Raw genomic sequence first — 7,715 nt, 5'->3', positions numbered from 1 at the left:
CAAATAAAAATTAGAATGTTTCCTCAAATTTTGGATTCACAAAAAAGAGGGCTGGGGATTTAGCTCAGCAGCAAAGCGCCTGCCTGGCAAGTGCAAGGCCGTGAGTTTGATTCCTGGTACCGGAAGAAAAGCAAAAAGAAAATCAAAAAAAAAGAAGGGCTGGGGTGTGGCTGAGTGTGAAGGCCCTGGGTTCAGTTCCAGGTCAGAAGTAGCCACTGCCACTGCAGGCGACTGGCTGTACCCCGGGCCGTGCTCTGGGCAGGCTGTGGCCCCTCTGACCTCCCCACTGTGACCCATGGCCACCTGCTCACAGCCCTCCCTGCTTGCCTGCCCCACTTGGATGCCAACTCCCGGGAGCGGTCAGCGGGGCCCTGCGGGACCCTACGGCTGCCTCGAACCCTTTCCTTGTGAGCTAGACACCGTCTCCTACAGTAAGGACGAGGACGTGGGTCTCACTGCCACTCCTCGTCTGCCTGGGAAAGTTGAGGTAACAGGCAAGGTGAACAGGCGCTCCCCTCTGCAGAGCCACAAAGCCCAGCACCCCCCCCCGGTACCCCCAGAATGCAGACCCCCTTTCCTTGGCATTCAAGCCCTGAGCTCCATCTCCCGCCCGCCTCCTGACAAGGAGAGATACTCGCCTCACCTTTGCACAGGCTGCTGTCCCGGCCCTTGGTGACCTCACCCTCACTCTGTCCAGCTGCCACAGCCCTCCAGGCCCGGCAGAAGTGGCTGCTCCTCCCAGCGCTCGGTCCACACCTGTTCTGGCCCCAGTTCAGCCCAGGGCACCTTCTCCCGTGACAGGGGTAATTACAGGACTCAGGAGCAGGGGCGGGCTAAGCCTGCCTGGAGCCAGGCCTGCAGGTGACAGGTGCCCGAGGAAGACCCTTGGTGCACCTGGGCTTCTGTGCTCTCCGCCCGTGGCTGTGTCCACGGGGCCAGGGCTGCCATGCAGCAGCTGTCCTAGGAAGGCCACTGGCAGAGCCGGAATAGTCTCAGTCCCTCGAGCCCCAGGACACTGTCCTCGCCCTGCGCTCCTGTCCTACCTGCCTGGCAAACCTGCTGGGTGAGCGGATCCAGACCTGGCACAGGGTGCCGGGGAAGCCAGCCACGCTGGGTCCTGAGAGCTGGCCGGGCGCAGGACCTCCAAGGAGCCCAGGCACCACTGCTGCCAGCACAGCCAGTGGCCAAGGCCGGGACTTCCCAGCCCACTGTCCCGCCCCCAGTCCTTTCACTTTCTGAAAAGTCCGGGCCTCTCCTCCCAGCCCAGGCTGAGCCAAACTTTGATCCCGGCAGCTCGCACAGGGTCATGGGCCATGTGTGCAGGGACGGAGCATAGCCCTGAGGACAGGGGCGGGGTGGGGGTGGGTGTATGTGACAAATGTCCACTGAGCCTCCTACAGTCAGGGCCCAGAAGGGCTCCTCTCCCCAGGGAAGGGCACCGCCGTGCCTGCCCGTCTAGCTCGCCCCAAGAGCCCTGTGCCCACTGAGACACAGGCCCCGGGTGAGGGTAGTTCCCGGGGATGCCCAGGGGACAGCTGGGAGCTGCCTGCAGGAGACTGAAGCAGGGGGAGCCTGCGACGTTCAGGAATGAGGAGCAACTGCAACCGCAGAGGGCCTGAGCCCGAGTCTGAGGCACTGGGAACGCGGCTGGGCGGATCGGAGTCGTCCTGCGGGGAGGCAGCCCCGGCCTGCCTTGGGGCGTTCCACTCGCGTGTGCTGGCAGAGAGCCCCAGGAAAGCCCGAGGGGCAGCTCCAGGCCTGTCCCACCGGCAGGAACTGCGCGTCCCCAGCACGGTCCTGAGCTGGACGCTGTGGTCGCAGTGTGGCAGAGCCGGGCTGCCGCGCCTCTCTCCTCCGGCTGCTGGCGGCCACCGGCTCGGGGTCGTCATAGGTGACCCTGTGCCCCGCTCCCCGTCTCCACTGGGTGAGGGTCACACCTAGTGGCCTCTTTTTAACTTAGGGCCTCTTCTCTTTAAAGATAATGCTTCCTAATGAAGTCTGGGGTTCAGACTTCAACACCAAGGTGGGGGCATCCAGCGCCACACACAGGCCCTCACACCGAGACCCCAGCACCTCCTCCAGGATGCCCTCAGCTGACCACCTGAGGCGCTGCCCCTCCATCTGGTTCCCTGTGTACACGCGTGTGTGCATGTGTGTGCGTCTCAGTGGCCGAGAGATGACTCTGGCCGCGGGGTCTCTCCCTCAGTGCATCCTGCCGCCCCACCCTCACCTGGAGAGGCAGAGCTAGTGGCCCGGGGGCCTTTCCAGGTGACCTTGTGGCACATGGCCAGCAGAGACCAGCCCCGCACCACGGTCGCACCAGGGCCTGGTTCCTCCATTGGTGGAGGGTGTCTGAGCAGCCCATGGTGCCCAGGGTCTTGGGGGGGCTCCTCCTGAGCGTCCCCAGGCTCCCAGAAGCACCCCAGGTCTGCTCAAGCTGTGCTTCCTTTATTCTATCTTTATGTAGTTTCCTCCCAACTTTCTCAGTAAAATCCCTGTGAAAAAGTCCCGGCCTCGTTTCGGGAGCCAGGGACAGGCTGACCTGTGGGTCAGGAGAAGGCAGAGCAGGGGCCACTGAGAGGGAGAGGCAGCTGTGCTTCTGGGCCTCAGTTTACTCCTCTGTAAAATGGGGGTGTCGTTGAGATTGTGTTTCTTTGCACCTAGCTTGCAGGTAGGACGGGGCGGGGAGAAGAAACCCCCATATGCCTGCCTGTCCGCCGATGACTGTCGATGGCAGTGGCGAGCTGGGCTGTCAGTCCGGAATCAGATCGGAGGGTCCAAGGTGCTGCCAGGCGCGCGCAGCAGCCGAGCTCGTCCTCGCTGCGATTTCCCCCTCCGCAGTTACCCCGGCCGCCGCCAGGGGGAGCCTCAGGGCGAGTCCAGATCCCCGGAGGCCGGGGCGGGGCTACGAGAGGCGGGGCATCTCTGGCCCCGCCCTTGGATGCTCCTGCCCAGGGCGCACAGGGCCCCGGGGTCCCGGGTTCGAGGCTGGGTCTTCTTCCCTCGGGACCGCTGGCAGGTGGTGACCCCAGCTGAGTGGTGTGGACCTGCCCGAGCTGGGTTCTGTCCCAGCGCAGCTGCAGCGTGTTTGACTCGGGGTACAAATTCCTGTCTCCTCACCCCACATTCTGCTGGTCGGTCCTACACCCTGCACCCACATGTCACCCCGCACTCACGTGTCACCCCACACCCATGTGCTGGCAACACTTCCTGGGACAGTCTGCCCCCACTTAGGGCCACCCTGCTCTGACCACCCCCACCACCCTCCCCTCCCCACAGGAAGGACACCAGGAGCCCCACACCTCTGCCAAGCTGTGACTTGCGGAGGACCGTGGGACGTCCCGGGCCGCGTACCAGCGTGGCCAGGGTTTAAAGTCACCCATTGCTCCCGCTGCTCAAGCATTTGGGGGCTGGAGAGGGCCTTATCCACGCCAGGGCTAGCAGGGCGCCAGGAGATGAGGGGGCCGGCGCCCCCACCTCCCCTCCAGCACCCGGCCTGAGAAGGCATGTGTGGACCCCAGCGTCCTTGGGCCTGGCTCAGGCTGGCCAAGGGCAGGGCCCAGGCTGGAAGACAGGAGACCCCGGACAGTGATCAGCTTCCTGTCCCCAAGCCAGTCCCCTGCACTACAGGACGGAGCCACCGGATCTTGTCGGTGGGCCCCTTGGAGGAACAAGGCCCTCAGTGGGACAGGAGGAGGTGCTTCTCATCCCATCCCACGTGGGCGCTGGCCAGCTTTGTGGCTCCCAAGGAGTGGCAGGGAGGCTGCTTAGAAGGGGCTGGTCCCGTCTGGGCAGCCCAAGCTGAGAGTAGAGAGTCCCTAGCATTGACGTAGGGCAGTAAACATTATGGCCCTGGACAGCCCCACCCTGCAGTCTCCAGCGCTGCCACCCTGCACGCCAAACACCTACACAGGCCCCCGCCTGGCACTCTGGAACCAAAACTGTGCTCAGCCCCTCCTGCCCCTCCGAGCATGCCCTCTGGCCACCAGGAAGTGTCTTTATTTCTGATTCAGACCACTGCGCAAGGAGGGCATTGCCAGGCCTGCGCCATGGCGGTGACTGGCAGGGGCCAAGGTCCTGGCCAGGCCTGGTGAGGTGGGAGGCTCCGCTGCCCATGTCCAGGCAAGTCCTGTCCCCCTGAGCCCAGCCTGGCCAACCTAGCACTGAGGCTCCAAGCAATCAGCAGGACCACGCCATGTCCTCATCTGTCACCCGGCCGGGGGCGCCCAGTTCCCAGAGCTGGCACAGGCGCTGCCAGTGTCATCTGCTGGTGCTCCCGGCAGACTCGAGGAAGGGGCTGCAAAGACATAAAAGCCTCAGAGTTGGGGGGCTGCAGCTGGGGCGGGTACCACGGGTCCAAGGTAAGCCCTTGAGAGGCACCCAGGCAACGGCACACGCCCTGCCCCAGGGGAGATGAGAGGGAGAGGCGCTCACTGCCCAGGTCCGGGAGGAAGGACGGGGACACTCGGGGAGCAGCATCAGAGAGAAGAGGCGGCAGGATGAAGGGTGGCCCGGGACAGCCCGGACGTCCCCAGGGCCCAAGACCCAGCGGTCACCCAAGGGGCAGCCCGCAGTGCTGGCCTGGGCACTGGAAGGAGGTTGGCAGAGGGTGAGGGGTTTGGGGGCATGGGGGGTTGAGGGAGCCCTGACCACAGGGCTGAGGCTGGGGCCAGGGAGTGGTCAGGATGCTGAGCAGCTCCAGCTGGGGCTGAATCCATTTCCTCCTAGGCACAGACCCTCAGGGGCTTCAGGGCACAGCTTGGCCTCGTGTCCCCTCCCTGGAGCCCCAATGCCCACTGGCCGCCTTTCTGTGACTCGGGCCTGGCCCTGTGACCCCTGCGAAGGCTCCAGCCTTTAAATGCGGCACCTGCTGCCAGGACAGGAGCAGCCACAGGGGCACCACGTCCCCCCACGTGCTCCTGTACCCTGACCCCTTCAGGCCTGGAGGTGCACACCGGCACTGTTGCAAAAGTTTTGAATGGGGGTGGTGGCGAGAGGAGGAAATGTGCAGCTGTTCATGCCACACACGCTGGCTGTGCCCTTCCCAGATCTACAGCGGCAGGAGGTGGTGGGGATCCTCCTGCCTCAGCCTCCTGAGTGCTGGGATTACAGGCTTGGGGAGGCCAAGCCAGGCCCGGCCTGGACACCAGGGAGCAGGAGGGGAGGGTGAGGGGAAGAAGGAGGACCAGCTTCTCACCCAGGGGCCAGTGCCCATCAGCGCCCCTGTGGGCAGCGCAGGACTCACCAGCAGCAGCCAGGCTCTGAGGGGGCCCTTGATGGGTGCCCTCTGGGGGCCAGCGCAGCTCCCCACTTTCCACAGCTCCTGCCTCACTGGGCTCCACCACGATGGAGGGCAGCCGAGGGCCCAGCCGAGGCCCCTTCTCCTGGGCACCTGCCACAGCCTGCAGGGAGGGTGGGCAGGATGAGGATGACGCCAGGCCCTGGGCACCCCACCTGCCCAGGGCCCCGGGCAGGGCTGAGTCTGGGGGCCTAAGGGGTCCTGGGGGTGTGTGGCCCCCAAGCTCAGCCCCAGAGGTCCCTGCACAGTCAGCCCGAGGCTGGAGGGACGAGGTCACCCTGAGAGCTCGCCCAGGGATGCCAGGCACCTGAGCCCTCCCAGGCCCTCACTAGGGTCTTCCCTGCGGGCCCTTGGCCTCCTGCCTCTGCTCAGAGAAGCTGGGAAGTGTTGCCATGGCAGCCTGAGCTCCGGCACTCAGCTTGTTGTTCAGTGCCCACACCAGCCCTCCAGCTGCCCTCAGCGTCTCCACCTCCCATTCAAGCCTCTGGGGGCAGAGGCTGTGGCAGGATCTCACGCCCCACCATCTCTGGTGCCCCGAAAGCCCCGGTCTGGGCAGCCCCCTTCCTGGAGCCCCACCCCCATCTCTTCTGGCTAGAAAGATGGCAGCTGGGGCAGGTGCCCCCAGGAAGGGCAGGCGCCCCTTGGGCAGGACGCTGCCAAACAGCCCTGGCATTGCTGTGGCACCTGACAGCGGGTCTCAAAGCACATTCCCGGCTCTGCCCAGAACCCTCTTTAACCAAGTACTTTGGGGGAACCTGAGATGTGGGGCCATAGGTGCCACCGGGCTGGGTCATCTGTGGCACGGGAGAGCAGGTGGGCTTGGCCAGGGTCCCTCCCACGCAGGCTCCCTCCCATGTGCCATTTCCAGAGTGTGCCCTGGATGGGGCGGGCACCCAGGCTGGCAGGGCCTGAGGCCCCAGACCCAGGCAGGCCCCAGGCAACTCTCTGCCCATGGACCTGCTGCTCCCAGCCCCACTGCAGCTCAGCATCCCGGGGCTCCACTCCTTTGTGCAGGCACTTCAGGCTTTGCCATGTGGACGCCCACAAGCCCCACACACCGGGAACGGGAACCGGGCTAGGGCTCTGGCATTGCAGCACATGCAGCCAGCAAAGTGAACTCTGGGTTTTGGGAATGGTCTGGCGTCCCCGGGGCCAGAGGGGGTGCTAAGTGAGCCGGAGTGGCTCACCTCCAATTGCTTCATCCACCAGACTTCCATAAAAGAGCAACAGGCCGGGGGTGGTGGCACACACCTGTAATCCAGCACTCAGGAGGCTGGGGCAGGAGGATCACCACAAATTCCAGGCCACCCTGGGCTACCTAGTGAGAGCTCGTCTCAATCAATCAGTAAGCAAGCAACTGCCTCCCTGGCTCGAGTGGGTAAACAGAGGGCAGCAGGGAGGACAGGCATGGCCCAGGTCATGGGTGCAGCTGGCGCCTGGATCCCGCCTGTCCCGTGCTGAAGGTCTTGGCCACTCACCTTCCCTGCTGGGCCTCCGGTGCTCTCCGCCGGGCCCCCCTCTGACACGGGGGGCTGGGGGGCGCTCATGCTGCCGCCACCACCCTGAAACAGGCCGGAGCGAAGGGCTGGCTGACCCCTCACCTCCCGGGGCTTCCGGCTGCTTAGTCCACAGCCACCCTGCCCTGCTCTGGGCTGCCCCGGGCCCCGGGCTGTTCCCATCAGCCAGAGGCCGAGAGACCCAGGTCTGAGGAGATAGAGACAGAGACAGGGAGACACTGCACACTGCAGGGCCAGGCCCTCAGACCAGCTCCGAGGGACACAGGTGTCCTCTGCCTGCACCTGGCCACGTCCACCCATGTGGACCATGGCCAGCGAGGCTGGCCAGAGCCGCCACAGCAAGGCTCTGAAAGAGGCCCTGCCGGGAGGCCCAGGCCAGGCCTTGAACCTGTACTGTGGCCAGAGGCAGAAATAGAGGTCGGGTCTGGCAGGAGGAGACCCCGACGTGGACCCGCGGAGGGGGCCACCGGGGAGGGCAGCAGTCCCAGGAGGAGCCTGGGCCTGGGGAGCCGGGCCTTGTGGGGCCCCAGCAAGGGGAGGGCGAGCTGGGGTCAGCTCAGGTCGCACCCAGACCCGGGAGGGGGCGAGGGGGCACCTAGCGCTGTGCGCACCCCGGGCAGTGGGCACCGGTACCCGGCGGGCTCCTCCCGCTGCTCCTGCCCGCCCCTCGAGGGTCCCAGGCCAGATCCCTGGAACTTCAGCCAGAGCCCGGGACAGGGAGCAGAGAGGTCCCGGGGACCCAGACAGACGTGGGCGAGGTGCGCGCAGCAGGGCCTAGTGCGGCCCAGAGACAGCGGAAGGGACGGTCCGGCAAGCCGCTGACCAGGGTGAGAAAGCAGCCCGGAGCGCGCGGGCAGCGCAGCGGAGCTGTCCGGGCGCGCGGGTGCCCAGGGCCGCCA

The 7,715-nt window shown here is 65.6% G+C and overlaps 1 protein-coding gene across 2 annotated transcripts in view; it reads right to left on the bottom strand.

Moving 5' to 3' along the window:
* Exoc3l4 (exocyst complex component 3-like 4) overlaps positions 1-1,204 on the bottom strand; it is a 15,183-nt gene extending 13,979 nt beyond the window's left edge. Inside the window, exon 1 of one of the 2 annotated variants that reach the window (XM_005410771.2) lies at positions 1,044-1,204. The gene's annotated coding sequence lies outside the window, so the exon portion shown is untranslated. The remainder of the gene's footprint in view (positions 1-1,043) is intronic. The other variant, XM_005410770.2, reaches the window with a different exon arrangement.
* Positions 1,205-7,715: the final 6,511 nt, after the last annotated feature.

The sequence above is a fragment of the Chinchilla lanigera genome, unplaced genomic scaffold (genome assembly GCF_000276665.1).
Source record: "Chinchilla lanigera isolate Chin_1 unplaced genomic scaffold, ChiLan1.0 scaffold00137, whole genome shotgun sequence".
Taxonomy (NCBI): domain Eukaryota; kingdom Metazoa; phylum Chordata; class Mammalia; order Rodentia; family Chinchillidae; genus Chinchilla; species Chinchilla lanigera.
This window is presented reverse-complemented; position numbering and strand designations above follow the sequence as displayed.